Genomic DNA, 16,351 nt, shown 5'->3' on the forward strand with positions numbered 1-16,351 from the left:
GTCACAGGTAGCTGTTATCTGCCTGACATTGGTCCTGGGAACTGAACTTGGGTCTTCTGAAAGAGTAACACATAGGTTTGAATGTTTACTTCAGCGTTTCTACCAGGAACTTCATTAGCAAACTATAAATTATACATATACATGTGAAACATATGTGTTACATAAATTTATATATTCTCCTGTGCATCACATAAATTAAGCATATATAAAATGTATTTTCAAAGTTTATTATGTATTAATATATGCTAATTCCAGTAATACATATATACACATATATCATTTATGTGCATGCTTATATATACTATTATATCCTGTAGTACTTGACGAGATTTAATTGCTTTGGGATACAGGTAGTAGGGAGGTAAAGGGTTGAAAATGAACACATATTATTAAGTATATTAATTGTATTAGCAAATGTATGTTAATACATTATTCCTTTACACTATATCTACCATTTATCTGTAGCTGATTCCAGCTTTCTAGTCAGCATGCTTGCTCCAGGTTAGATGAAAGCCCATAATAATTGCATTACCTTGAGCCCTCTCTTTCCTCTGAATCTCGTCCACAGGGCTTGCTCTTGTTTCGTTTGTTTCCTAGCATCATATCTAGTTATTTAGGAGTCGTGGCTCATTGCCCCTCACTCCACTCTGACAGATCTGCATCTTCATTCATTGCCCTTGGGTCTCTGCCACCTTGAGGAAGATCCATGCTGAAGCTTTTCCTGAAGTTGTAAAGCATTCCTCAGAGAAAAACCAGGACTGGGCAGCATTTCCACGCAGGCCTGATTTCAGGGGTGTCTGTTCTTTAGAACTGTGCACAGAGGTCCCGGGATCGATCCAGTTCTCAGATGTCATGAGGTTTGTAATAATTTTTGAGCCAGCAGACTCCCATTTTCACTTTTCACCGGGCCCTGGAAATTCTTGAAGCAGTCCGGCTTTCAAATGGTGTTAAATCTCATCCTGCCCTTTCTCTGGTCCCATGATCCTAGCAGGGACCGCACAGTGCTGTGTTCTTTGTGTGGGTGAGTGATGACTAAATGAGCTGTGTGATGTGGTCCTTCCTGCTCCTACAAAGAGCAGATAATACAAGTAGTAAGGGCCTTCTCAACCTCCTGTGATAAATATGCAAAACTTTAAGACTTTTTTTTTTAATTTAAAGACACTGTGTAGCCCGAGCTAGCCTCAAATGTATTGCCATCCTCCTGTTTCAGTCTCCTAAGTGCTGGGGTTACTAAGCTCAGCCTGGGGCCTTACCTTATTCAAAGAAACTCACGAAGGAATCCCCAGACTTTAAAACCATGGTTCTCTAGTTAGATACAGTGGTTTTCTTTAAGTCTTAGGCAGCAGTCACTCATTTGCTGGGCCTTTATGGGGGAATGAAACACAGGCACTGAGTCAATCTCGTAGGGCAATCCTAACACATCACCACACACCAGGGAGCTCAAAACAGGTGTTTATTCTCTCAAGATCCTGGAGACTCAAACTCAACATCAGAGCATCCTCAAGGGTTGGAGGGACAGACACCACTCTTGCCTCTTCTCAGTTCTTATGGTCACAAGTATTCCTCGGCCCGGGCCTGTGTTTCTCTCTGTTCACCCTCCCACCTCTCATGTTTGCTCCTCCTTGAATGTCTGTCCTTCAGGTTTCTCTTACAAGCGTACACATGTGACTGCATTTTAGGGATGAGTGAAACGACATAAAGTACGCTCCTCTCAATATCTTTGGTCTTCAGTAATATCCATTCCTTTGATATTGATCAGGTAATATGTGCAGATTCTGGAGATTAGGATGTAAGAATGTATTTGTTTGGATGCCATTAGAATAAGTGGAAAGGTGTTCACGACATATGGAATCATCTGTATTTTCAAAGCAGGTGTTCTTCAGATAACAAAACCTAACACTACCACCACTACAGAATCAATTTGGGGACATGTTTTAGGACTTGAAAAGGTCTGTACTATGCTATTCTCTATTTTTGTAGCTAATTTTAAGCTGCTCGTCCTAAGTGCTCCGCGTTACTCTAGCCTGTCCATTGGTCCCAAGCCTCTCCAGCAACATTTGTCTGACAGCTTATATCAACTCTCTCAGATGCTTGGAAACTCTGCACACAGTCCGTTCTGATTAAGTCTCACACAACGTGGCTCATATGCTGTTTTTTACATCAATAGCTTTAGGGAAGAAACAGAAATCACAAGGCAGTCATGGAGTCTCTCTAGTCAAACCTAAAATGTGACAGAACTGGCTTACATTATTAGGCCATTCCCTTTTGAGTTGAAAGTTTTGACTGGGCTCAGTGGCATATCCTATAATTCCAGGATGTAGGAAGCTGAAGCAGGAGGATGGCAAGTTTGAGACCAGCCTGGGATACATAGCAAAACTTTGTCTCAATGCCCCCACCCGATATAAGAAAGAAAAGAGGAAAGAAGAAAGAAAAAAGAAAGAGAAAGAAAGGCTACTCAGGATAGTTCTTGCTGACAGGGAAGGATATGTTGTCATTGAGGAGTTGAGTGGTCAACACTATCATGTTCTGCGTATGCCATATGAGATAACTTTCAAGGCATGGTGAAGGCAGAAACTTAGGAGTTAATAAGAATTATGGAAATAAAGAGAGCATTGACTCACTTTGAGGAGAATTCCCACTTTAGTGGCGGGAGAGCAGGGGATGCAACAAAAGGGCATATGAGGAGGACTCAATTATTTTCAACATAGAAAATATTTGACAGTACTCAAAAATGTGTACAATAAAAATAGGGAGATAAATCAGGACTTTGTTAGAAAGGAAGACAATAATTCATACATGAGGGAAGAGCCAACATCATGATAAAAGAGATCTGAATAGCTGATTTGAAGGCAGATATAGATACAGATGTGGTAGGAACAAAGTGAGTTTTCATTTGGAAGAAAAATGTTTTCATATGTTGTGACTGTCATGTCCCTTGATTTCGCACCTTTGCTAAAAATGGACTAACACATATGAATTCCTTAGTCTGAGACTCTAAAGACCTAGTTTTGTCATTTAGGTGTTTAGGGACAGGGAATGGACTCAGCCTCACACAAGCTGACAGGCCCTTTATCACTGAGCTGCATTCGGAGCTCAACAGCATTCTTAACAGTAGAGGAAAGAGTGTAATGCACGCCAGAGGTCCGTGCATAGAAGCTAGGTAAAGGAATTGCTGTGTTAGGGAAGGGTTCAGGGTCAGGGTGGGTTTCTGGGCCAGGCTTGGATTCTGGATCAGGACAGATTGCTGTGCTAGGCAAGGTTCTGGATGAGGACAGATTGCTGTGCCAGGCAAGGATTCTGGATGAGGACAGATTGCTGTGCCAGGCAAGGATTCTGGATGAGGACAGATTGCTGTGCCAGGCAAGGATTCTGGATGAGGACAGATTGCTGTGCCAGGCAAGGATTCTGGATGAGGACAGATTGCTGTGCCAGGCAAGGATTCTGGATCAGGACAGATTGATATGCTAGGCAAGGAGTTGTATTTCATTCCTCTTCTTCTAGGGAGACATGTCAATCAAGTCAGGGCAAGCTTTTCTTTTCAGGTTTTTCCTTCTTTCTCCCATTTCAGTCTTCTTTCTCATCTGTCCTGACCTTTTCATTCTCAAGGGGTAGAGGTGCCCACTGTAAGGAGGGCTGACATCAAGCTGGTGGAGATGAAGACGTGGAGTGTTTCTTCCCACTCTACACAACACAATGTCCTGTTGGGAAGGGGGACCCATCTTTCTTTGCACCTCGTGGGCTTTCTCCCTTTACATCACTCAGTCTGGCAAAGGAAGCATGCAGGTGACTTGTAAGCATTGCACAGCTTTCACGTTACCATTGGCTCATTTTAGAGTCACTACAGTGCTACAGCTGCTAAAAGGAATTCTAGGAAAACCGATGCAAAGTTTATGACATCTGGACGTGTGACATTTTAAAAAGTAACTCTAGGAAAACAAATGGGAAGTTTATGATATCTGAATGTGTGACATTTTTTATGTTCACATTGAATAATTTTACTTTTTCTTTATTCTTCTCTCACACAATACACAGAGACCACAGCCTCTCCTCCCTCTCCTTCCCCCTGTCCCTTCTCCTCCAGATCCACTGCTCCTTTGTGTCCTTCAGATAAGAGCAGGCTCCCCAGAGATATCAGCTGAACACAGCATAACAAGATGCAATGAGACTAGACACAAACCCTCATATCAAGGCTGGAGGAGGCAACCCAGTTGGAGAAAATATCTGCCTTGTAGTTCAAGAAGCATGGCAGGAAAAAGCAAACAGGAAATGCATGCCATGGCTGATGTATGACTCTGGATTTCAGTAAGGAGAGCAGCTGAGAAACTCCTTGGCCTGGGCTAAGGGCAGAATATAATTATACTGTAAAATACCAGTTTTTTTTTTTTTTTTAACCTGTGGGGAGAGGTCAAATCTTGTCCATGTCATTTTATCTATGGTGCCTATCAATAGTCAATAAGTATACCTTGACAAATATTTTACTGAATGTACGGTATAGAAAGAAGATACCAAGATCTGAGACTCTGATACTCTGAGTTGATAGAGTCCTTTTCTAACAGACATAAAACCCTGGGTTCAATGCCCAGCACCACTTAAACTCTGGGTGCCGTGCCACACACCTGTAATTCTAGCACTCTGGATGTGGATGCAGAAGGATCACTGATTCAAGGTCATCTTTAATGATACAGGAATTTTGAGACCATTGTTGCACGAATCCTAATTGGTCTTATAATAAAAATCTGGAGCCAGATATCGGGGTAAATACTGAAAGATCAGAGGAGCAGAGCAAGCCACAGCCTCTTCTCACCTCACCAACTCCTGAGCTGAAAGGAGAAGATCCTGTCTCCACAAATCCTCAGACTGAATGCCTCTGAGTCCTCAGCCAAAAGGGCTGAGTTCCTGTCTTCTCTTGCCTTATATGCCTTTCTCCATTCAGCCATATCACTTCCTGTCTTAACCTTACTAGTGCTGGCATTAAAGGTGTGAGCCACACTGCCTAGCTCTGTTTCTCTTTTAGACTGGATTAATCTCATGTAACCCAGGGTGGCCTTGAACTCACAAAGATCCAGATGGATCTCTGCCTCTGAAGTGCTAGGACTAAAGGTGTGTGCCACCATGGCCTGGCCTCTATGTTTAATCTAGTGGCTGACTCTGTCCTCTGATCTTCAGGCAAATTTTATTTGTTAAAGTACAAACAAAACATCACCACAGACCAGCCTGAGTTACAACAGACTGTCAAAAAAACAAAGAAAATGAAAACTAAAAAAATAAGTCAAGATCATAGAAAGCATCCATCTTTCTTTCTTATTTCTAATCTGAAAATTAAGACCACACCATCCTTTGGGGGATCAGCTGCTTCAGCACTCTCCCCTCCCATCAGTTCAAAAGTCGCACCCAAGGAGGCTGGCTGACAAGAGAGTGGTTCTGGAGGCACTTTGTAACAGTGATGACAGTTCTAGCATGATTTCTCTTTTCTCTACACTGGTTGAGTTTGGAGCTGAAAAGGAAGGGTGTTGTAGAAAATACTATTATGGGTTTGGGAGTAAGAATTATAATAGTAAGTTGAGGGATGGTGTTATTCTTTAGAGGAAGAAGAGGACCATTATCTTTTTAAAGCAACTAATTTTTTTTTTTAAACTGGCATTAAGGCTTAGAAAGTAGCTGAATGTGTGACACCAGCATTTGACATTCTTCTTTAAAGCACTACAAACTATTGGCTTTCCTTCCCACCTGCGACGGTTTATGTGGGAGGCTACCTTAGCCATGTGGGAGGTAGTGGCTGGTTCTAGTGGCCCTCTCTTAACTCCCTTCCACTCTTTTTAAGAAAAGATTTATTTATTTTTTATGTTTATGAATGTATGTATTTACTTTATTTATATACAGGCTTTAACTGCATGTGTGCCTTTATGCCAGAAGATGGCATCAGATCCCACTACAGATTGTTGTGAATCACCATGGGGTTGCTGGGAATTGAACTCAAGACCTCCTGCAGAGGAACCAGTGCTGCTCTGAACTGCTGAGCCGTCTCTGTTTGTTTATTGTTTTGCATCTCTTGTGTGCGCCTAACCACAGCTGCTGTTTGTGATTGCTTCAGCCATTCCATATTGAGAAGTCAGTTTTTTAAATCTCTCTTACATTCCTTTTGTGTATACCTGTGTGTGTGTGTGTGTGTGTGTGTGTGTGTGTGTGTGTGTGTGAGAGAGAGAGAGAGAGAGAGAGAGAGAGAGAGAGGTCTAGGTACACAGGTGCATGCATGTGGAGGCCAGCGGCGTTCTTCGGATGCCATTCACCCTCTTGACTGGGTCAGCATCTCTCAGTTGGCCTGGAGCTCTAAGTTGGCTAAGTTGACTGGTGGACAATGAGCCCCATAAATCCCCGAGATTCTTTCTGTCTACACAATGCTGGGGTGACAGTGTGTGCCACTATGCTCAGCTTTTTCATATATGGATTCTGGGGCTTGAACTCCAATCTTCATGACTGAGCCATCTCAACACTACATAGATTTTTTTTTTTCTTTTTAAGAGAAGAAATGAGCAGAAGAATTGTCGACAAATTCCATTCTCCTTAGAGGACAATTAGAAATCATTATACAGTTGAATTCTACCAAAAGGTATATGTGCAGGCTTTTCTTTTCTACATGTAAATTGTGGACTTTACTCTTGCTTGAGTTCCTGTTTACTGCTGCCCATCTGTTGAAGGTTGGAAAGGGAAGGCTTGACCAGGGCCTGGAAGGCTAGATGCAATGTGTCCCAAGGGAGAAGGCAACGGGACAGTTTTCAATTGTTAGTGAACTTCCTAGGTGCTTCTGTAGTTTATCTGTCCTCTCTGTTACCTAAATGAAATGGTCACTTTGCGCTGAAGAATGGCAAGAGCTCAGAATGCAGAATATGTTGTCATCAGAAGTTCAATTTTAAGATTTTTTTGAATATGTATTACTTTCTGTGTTAATTCTGTCCTGGAGGCTCCAGACAGCCCATTGATTAGATTGCCTTTGATTCATCCCAAGGGAGACATTCAGCTGTAGGGGGGTGTGGGGGGGAAGGGGTTTCTTGTTGCTGTTTTTTTTTCTTTCTTTCTTTTGTTGTTGTTTTGGAGTTGGGGTCTGATGTGACCCAGTCTGGTTTCCAACCTCCTTTGCTGGCAGGGATGACCTTGAACTCCTGATATTTCTGTTTCTATCTCCCAGTGCTAGGAGTAAAGGCATGGGATGCCACACCCTGGCTCCTAAGGTTAATATAAATAAACTTCTGCTAAGCATTATTGTGAAATGAATTTGAGATTTTTGCTTTCATTGACAGCACACAAGTTAAAGAAACTCTTATCAAACCTGAAAAGGCTTTTAAATATTTTTAAGCTGTTTAAGAGAAAATATCTTTAAATATCTTATTTGTACTCTGTGCATTGACTTTTTTTACGTACTTGAAATGAAAACTCAGAATGTCTGTGGCAGTCAAAATTCCAGAAAGGTTTATTTTGCTCTTAGAGCTCTTTGGTCTTACATAATGGCCTTGAATAACTGGAATCCTTGAACTCAAAGGGATTTCACAGTTTGGATTACATTATGAACCACATGACTTCCTAAATCCAATAGCTATTTTTCTGGGTGGGGCTAATTCAATCATCTGAACCTTTTATAAGAGAGGAGTGTAGCAACCAGAGCCATTAGAGGGATTGCTTGTCTCAGAGTCACCACTCTTGGCAACTCACACAGAGGGAGCTGAGAGGATCCCAAGTGCAGAAAAGAATACTGTCTTTGTCTCAGAACCTTGACACATCTAAGTAGGCCATCAATAGAGCAGTTGACGGACAGATGCTTCCCTAAGGCAGACAATGCACTGTCTGGTCAACACAGGGTGCTGCCCACCTGGTGGAGAGGAAGCAACCCCTTTGATCTAGGACTTCTGATCTGTGAACTAGTAAGTCAGTGGTTAAGTTTAAAGATGCTAAATTTATGAGAAGTTTTTATTTTATTGATCTTAAACAAACCAAGCCACGAGAGGGAACCCATGCCTGACTCTGCCTGGATGACCGGAACCGGAAGCTGGATGTCTCAGAGAACTAGGGTAGAACAACACATGGCTGTGCTGGCTGGTCTTTCGTCAACTTGACTCACAAATTAGAGCTATCTGAAAGGAGGGAACCTCAACTGAGAAAATGAGGTTAAGTATCTGGAATAGGCTTTTCAATTCACTGGCACCTTCAGCTACTGAAGCCTCTCCAATCACTCCCTCTCCTGGGTACTTGGAGAGTACTGAAAGTCCATTGTGTGATCTATATTAAAGAGTTAAAGAGATAGATGCATTTGATTATCTTGATTCACCAATTGTGAGTGGGATTGATTTGGTGACCCTGTATATGAAACTTTGGACAGTTTGGGGGAAAGTAAGGAAAATGATGCTTCTGGTTGGTTGCTCTTAGCATCTCTGGCTACATTGATAAAGGACAGAAAAGAACTCTGTGATAAAATTAACCAGCTTCAGATTACCCCAAGGGCAACACAAAACAGTGATAAAATTTGCCGGGCTTGATGTGCATAAATAGCCTAAAGGTTTGTAAGTGTGCCCTGGAAGAGAATCTTCTCTCCAGCAGCCACAGAGCTTGAGTTGTGGGAAATCAAACTGAAGCCCTCATGATAAGGTTGGCTGAATTTGTGAAAATTCAATTCCTGGTCTCAGAGAGTGTCATTAATGTGAGGATATTAACTGGTAAAGAATGGGATCCTATAGTTTGGGATGGGGAAGTATGGAAGGACCTTACTGAAGCTCAGAACTTCGAACATTCAGATTCCCAAGACTTTATCTCATCCAAGGAAGTAGTACCCTCAGCCTTTCTCCTTGAAATACTGCCTTTTTCATCTTTCACCAAGGAAGTTAAGCCTTCATCGTCTGCTAAACCAGCACTGACTTTCTCTGAAGGAAATGCCAGACAGGAGAATACTAATGTCCCTCAAGCCCTATCAGTAGCTGCCTCTCAACCTATAACTAGACTCAAGGCAAAGCAGACCCTAGAGCGGAGGTAAAAAGTGTGGTTCATGAGGTGAGCTAGACTGCTAAAGAGCTTAATGAGTTTGCTAATTCATTCAAGCGCAAGTCTGGGGAACATGCATGGGAATGGATTTTAAAGGTGTGGGATAATGGTGGATGGAACATAAAACTACATCAGGCTGAGTTTATTGATATGGGCACTCCGAGTAGAAAGTCTAGGTTTAATATGGATGTTCAAACTATTAAAAAAGAGGTGTCAAAAATTTGTTTGAATTGTTGGCTGAAGTGTTTGTCAAAAGATGGCTTACTGAAAAGGAGTTAGAGATGCCTGATATCCCATGACTTTGTGTTGATGAGGGAGTTTTAAGGCTCAGGGAAATTGCAGTGCTGGGGTGGGTGGGTATACCATGTAGAGCCTAATCTTCTACAATGGGAAGGCCCAGAAGACATGTCCCTCACTAATCCTATAAGACACACAGTGGTGAGAGGGGAATCAGCCCATTTGAAGAGTTTTGTTATCTCCCTTTTTCTTGTGCCAGACCTTAGGGTTGGAGATGCCACTGTTCAACTGGAGGGATTTAAATGCATTGGGTTTAATTGGGCCCCGAGTAGCAGGGGCCAGGTGGTAGCACCGAGTCACCAAAGGCAAGGTGATTGTAGCTATCCTAATGGGCAGCACAGACAAAGCAATGTTCATAATGGCCTGACCCATAATTCTCAGTACGGGCAAAGTGAATTTTATAGCGGCATGATTCATATGGACGTTTGGCGCTGGCTAGTCAATCGTGGTGTTTCCAGGCAAAAAATAGATAAGAAGCCTACTGAATTTTGTCCGATTTCTGTTAAGTGGAACAATTTTCAAACAAATGAAAGAAAGGCTACACTGGATTGTGTCCAAAGACAGTCTCAGCCAGTGACTCAGTTTCCAGACTTGAGCCAGTTTGCAGACCCAGAACCCCTTGAATGAAGGGGTGGCCATGGTTCATCTGAGGAAGGACCTTGATAAGCTGCCTAAAAGTTTTACAAGTAGCCTTTCTTCAGTCCTTCCCCAGAGGGACCTGTGGCCTTTTACAAGGTAACTGTACAGGAAACAATCAGATTTCTGGGGTCTATTGAATACTGTTTTTTAAAATGAATTAATGAATTAATTAATTTCATTTGACATACCAATCCCAGCTCCCCCTCCTTCCCCAATGGATACTGGTTTTGAATTGACACTGATTCCAGGAGATTCCAAGAAACATGTGGCCCTCCAGTTAAAGTAGCGGCTTATGCAGGTCAGGTGACTAGTGGAATTTTGGGTGAAGTCCAACTTACAGTAGGTCCAGCAGGTCGTTGAACTCATCCTGTGGTTATTTCCCCAGTTTCAGAATGTATGATTGGGATAGTTATAGCATGTTAGGTGTAATGGTTAAATACATAATGCGTTTGTGATTGTACATGGGGTAGTTATGTTTAGGTGTTATTATGGCCTAGTTATTCTTTTCATTTGGAAATAAATCATGATGTAAGGAGAGATGATTGTGTGTCAAGTTGACAAGGGGTGAACTTGTGATAGCTATTCTTGGTTGTAAACTTGACTACATCTGGAAGGAACTACAATCCAGGAATGGAGGGCACATCTCTGAGAGATTTTCTACTTGGTTTGAAGTAGATGAATCTACGTCTATACTGGACCTTTGAGGTAAGAAGACACACACCTTTGATCTGGATCTTGGGTTGGAAAGACATACACCTTTACTCCAGATCTTAGGGCTATCTAGACTATAGCTTTGAGGTAGGAAGACACACATCTTTGATTATGATCTTGAGGTGGAAAGACATACACCTTTACTCTGGATCTTGAGGCTGGAAGACATAGGTCTTTAATTCAGATTATGAGGAAGGGAAGACACAGAGCTTTAATCCAAATTTTGAGGCAGGAAGTCTAAATAACGGCATGAGGACACAGAGGAAGGAAGAAGGAAGCCCTCACCTTGCTAGCACATCACTGGCATTGGAGCTTACTTCTTTGGAATTTTAGCATATACAGAAGACCAGCTGAGCCATCTACCCTTGTGGACTGAGTAACTTTTGTACATAGCTAGCCATTGTTGGACTAGCTGGACTGTAGCATGTAAGTCATTCTAATACAAGAGTTCCATGAGACTTGTGCATGTTAGGGCATGTTTAGATTTAGGCAGTATTATGGTATCTTTCTCAAACTTGGATGTTGGCCTTCCCTCAATAAACACTCTGGCTAAGGATTTGGAACTCTTGGAGAAGATGGAGATGGCTTCTCTGATGTTTCCTTGCTGGGCAAAGAACATGGCCTTGAGCAGTAGGCTCCACATGAGATGTTTTGGAGACTTGACCTTCCAAGGGACCATGGTTACTTATCCTTAAAGCTTCTACATCCTAATTTTTTTTTTGCCTAATTTTCAGTGAAGACAGTTGGAGATTTTTTTCCCCTCATGTTGTTTTATGCAGAAGATGCTGGGGTTCCTGGGAACACTGTAATAATTGTGCTAGCATACACTGAAGATTCTCCTGTGGTTTTTCTTACACAGTCATAAAACTATTCAACAACTCACTGAAATAAAAAAAAAATGAAATTAAGCATTTTTCCTGTAAGGGCTTTTTCTTTACTCATTTCAAGAGCATGTTATGTAAGTAATGTCTGATGCAGTTAGAAAGATGACCCTAGCTAAGAGATTCAGAAAATTAGAGGAGGAAAACAGACCCCAGAGAAGTGTCTGTTCTCTGCACAAATTCAGATGCCCTTTTGGATGCAGAATTTTTATCTAATACAAAATATTTTCTTCCTTGAAATAAATTATTCACCTCTCTTGTGCTTCTCCAGAGCAGAAACACATATGATTTACAATCTATTTATTAATAGATTATACTTTTTAATTTTGTAGCAAAATAAATTATATAAAATATAAGCCTCTTAAAGCTCTTGTGCCCAAAGATTTTTAAGCACCAAATACTTTTGAATTGAATAATTTTTATACTAACTGTAATTAATAAAATGGCAAATATAAGATGATTGTTAATAAGTATATAGTAAAAAATCAGATGGAATTTTATGTTTATTATACAGGAGGGAATGCAGATGCCATCAGTCTGTCCTTATACCAATTAGAAAGCTAAGAGTCAGCCTCCCTTCCTACAACCCTTACAGGGGTAGGCTCATAGGGCAAAGGTAGAGACAGATTAATAGTTGCCAGGGGCTGGGGAAAGAGTTGGGTGGATAAGCTGTGCACAAAGAGATTTTAGAGAAGCAAAGCTACTCTTTATGATGCTATAATGTTGGATATGTGTAATTATGTGTTTGTCCAAACCCACAGATTGAAAGACACCAAGGGTGAACCATGGAAATCCTCTGTGTAATAATGGTGTTGCCAATGAAGTCTCAATGCGGGTAACAAATCCAGATCTCAAGATGTGGGAGCAGATACACATAGGTGGGACAAAGGGGATGTGGGAACCGGGTACACTACTCAGTTTTGCTTTAGGGGTAACACTGTTCTAAAAAATAAACTATTTTAAAAAATAATTATATGATCCTAGTTTATGAGTAATACGATTCCAAGCTTTTATTTTTAGTGTATCGGGCATACCAGGGGAGCTGGCATGGCTTTCTGTGGCAAGTGCCAGCAAAGTCTATCAGCAGTGGATTGATAAGGACTGACACTGCTATCAGCAGTCTATTGATAAGGCTTACATTTCTCAACGAGCCAGAGCAGCTCAGTGCACCAGGGCTGGGTTCTCAGAGTCTTTTGGCCTTCTATCCTTGACAAGAAAGATGTCTTACCCCAGCAATTGGTGGGTCATGCACAACAATCACATAAGTCCAGGAGATCAGGACATTTTATTTTAACTTATCAGAGAGAGAGAGAGAGAGAGAGAGAGAGAGAGAGAGAGAGAGAGAGAGAGAGAGAGAGAGAGAGGGAGACCATAGGTTCAGATGATGATTCTCTTGCAGTTTCCTTTCTCTGAGCAGTGGCTGATGCATTATGGGATGTATCACCAGTCAGCTTTCTTGACTGAATGCATTAAAAGTCTGATGCAAGCCATCACAAGATGGTGTCTGAGCATATGGTCATCACAATGGTGGGGAGAGCCAAAGTCTTTGTTATGGACATGGTAGGTCGAAGAGGCCTAGGACGTGTGAGGCACTAGGGGAGTCTTCTCCAGCACAGTCCAAGCATTTCAGGGAGGCTTTCTGAAGATTAAAGTCCAAGAGTGAAATTTGCAGCACTAAGTTTAAAAAAGTCAGTTCTTATAGCCCAGATCTAAAGGCCTGTGTATAGCAAACAAGGGGATCCCTCTGAGTCTGGGAATCCTTCTGATACTATTTCCATCATTGAACTGAAGTTGCTTATACTCTGGGATTTTGCTTGTGTGTGGTTGCAGTAGAGGGGTTATCTACTCTGCAGGCCCTGGGGCTTCAGATGCATGGGGGAACGTTGCATTTACATGAATTTAAGAGTTAGTCATGGATTTTTCTCCAGTGATCTTGAAATGTTTGACAACTGGCAAGAATAAAGACAAAATTATTAGGAGTTTTTCTTCTAACAGTCATTATTTCCCCTTTCCTCTGTTGGCATTTTGTCAGTTGGTAATATTTTACAGAGTAAGAAGGACAGTGTAGTACTGGAAAGTTCTGACTAGAAGAAAAGCACAAACCCCAGAAAGCAGTTCACTAACTGCCATTCGCTTATGATGTTTTAGCTATGGCTAAAGACTCAGTGTGAAAACTTGGCTAGAACATTGGCTGTTCAGGTTTTCTACCTGCCGCTCCTGCTGTGTTCAGACTCAGAGTACCTGATACAGGACCTCTTGCCCATCAATGGGGAGCTTTGTGTATACATTTATACTGACTGATGTGGAAGTCTGCAGAGATGTTTAAAAAGCTAACCGTGTGCCACTGACGAGGAAATGTACACTCCCAAAGTTTCTGCTGCAGACAGGATTCTGGAATGTCCCAAATAGTGCTTATCCATGGGAACATGACCTCTATCAACCCTTTGCTTGTGGGTGGGTAGCAGAGATGAATTTTCACTGTGTTCGTCAGGGTACTCATTACATCATGGGGAGTATCACTGGCAGTTATCTGAGTGGGACTGCCCCAGTCATCAGAATGCTGTGTATGCTATTGCCTGCTCCTGTGGCAGCAGAGTTTGCCTGCATTGAGTCATGTGATCAGTAAGTCACTCAGAGAAAGGTTAGGAGAGGGGAGTTTATAGAGAGGGTCAGGGAAAGGTGTCCACTAAGGAGGAGCAAGTGTGTGTTCCATTTCAGAACTATCTACCATAGGGATTCTGAAGTTTATACTGTATATATAGGCTCAGCAAAATACTTAGAGTTTTGAAAAGATATTTTTATAAAGTGTATCCACTGAATTAAATGTATACTCAGAACTCTTAGGTGACATAGTCTAAGTTCCATCTCAGGTACTCCAGGGCTGAATTAGTAGAAGGAGAAAGTGGGAACTGTAAATAGTTCTTGCCCTGCCCTCTGTGGGGATATTTATAGGGTGCTCTTTTTTCTCCTTAGATTCCTCTTGTATAAATCTTCAGAAATGATCTTTGGAGAGAGGATAAAATAATACAAATTACCCTGACTCTGCTTTGAATATTGGTGCTGTAGCTTTGTGTCCAGAGCAGAAATTCTAAGAGACTCAGAAATCTTAGATCTGAGCTCATCGAGATGCTGAACTGAGGCACAGCTAATGTCTACATACTCTGACTGCATGGGAAAAAAAACAAACCATATTTCAGTCTACTCTAATAGGATTTCCTGGGATGTACAGTAGAAAGCAATGCAGCCTATACAAGACATGTAAATGAACAGACCAAGAGACTGGAAGAGTCATAAAATAAATATATTACTTTGTGTATTTGTCTTCTCTCTCTCTCTCTGTCTCTCTCTCTCTGTCTCTCTCTCTGTCTGTCTCTGTCTCTGTCTCTGTCTCTGTCTCTCTCTCTCTCTCTCTCTGTGTTTGTGAAACTGTGTGTTTGTGAACCTGTGTACACATATGTGGAGGCCAGAGGCAAAGCTCAAGAGGTGTTTGTCAGGAGCTGCTCTGCTCACCTTTTGAACACAGGGGCCTGGGGCTCACCAATTAAGCTAGGAGAGCTGGCTAGCAAGCCTCTGAGAGTCATCTGTCTCTGCCTCCCCAGTGCTGGGATGCAGGGTTTGTATCACCACACCCAGCTTTTCCCTTGCATGTCAGGGGTAAAAGGCAGTTCCGCATGTTTGCAGAGCAGGGACTTTCTGACTGAGCTATCCCTGAAGTCTGCAACATGCCTTTGAACGAAAATGACGTGTGAGGAGGAGCACATGATTGAGGACTGACTACTATGACATAAGCCCTGAGCACTCTGAATTCTTGGAATTGTCTTTTCTGACATCAAGGATGGTTTAGATATTTTATAAATAACATGTTGAAAGACATCCGAGCATATATGTAGAGGCAAAAAGTACAGAGAGATTGTCAAAAGTGATACTAAATTATTTCAGGCAGTGGTATCATGAATGCTATGCTTTGAGTTAGGTATATTTGCTGGTATTAAATTATAAAATCTAAATGAACAAAGTTTAGTTATTAAGAAACAATAATTAATAACTCTGTGGCATCTGGGAGTGATAGCTTAGTTGTTAAAAGGCAGGTCATGCAAGTGGAGGGCCCAAGCTGGATCCCCAGAATCCACATAAAGAAGTTATACTTGGTGATACACATTTATAATGCCAACACTATTGGGAATGGCACAAGGATCAGGAAGATCCCTGGGACTCACTGTCTGTTACTGACTCATTGTCAGATAAACTAGCCCAACTGCAGCACCCTAGATGCCTGTGAGAGGCCTTGTTCATAAATCTAAAGGGGACTGCCACTCAGGAATGAAATGGAGGTTGACTTCTGGTCTCTTTATGCACTTGCCAACAAATGCACCTGTAAACATATGTATATCCTACACTTAAATATACACACAGAGACAGAAGAGATAGATAGATAGATAGATAGATAGATGATAGATAGATAGATAAATGATAGATAGATGGGTAGATAAACAGACAGAGACAGAGATAGACAAAGAGAGACACAGAAAGAGACAGAGACAGATAGAGAGGCAGGCAGACAGATGGACACACACACACAGACAGAGAGAGAGACAGAGAGACAGAGAGATAGAGAGACTGAGACTCTCACCCAGATGAATCCAGACAGATCAGACTTAATTGATTGTCTGGGTCAAAGAGTGTGTTCCCATTGTGGGACAGTGACAAAATAAACACTACCACAGGGAAACAGGGTGGGAATTAAGTTAAGGAGACCCTAGTGTATCAGAAAGCAATTAGTTTTGTTACTTGTAAGGGAT

The sequence above is a fragment of the Peromyscus leucopus genome, chromosome 11, assembly GCF_004664715.2.
Source record: "Peromyscus leucopus breed LL Stock chromosome 11, UCI_PerLeu_2.1, whole genome shotgun sequence".
NCBI lineage: Eukaryota > Metazoa > Chordata > Mammalia > Rodentia > Cricetidae > Peromyscus > Peromyscus leucopus.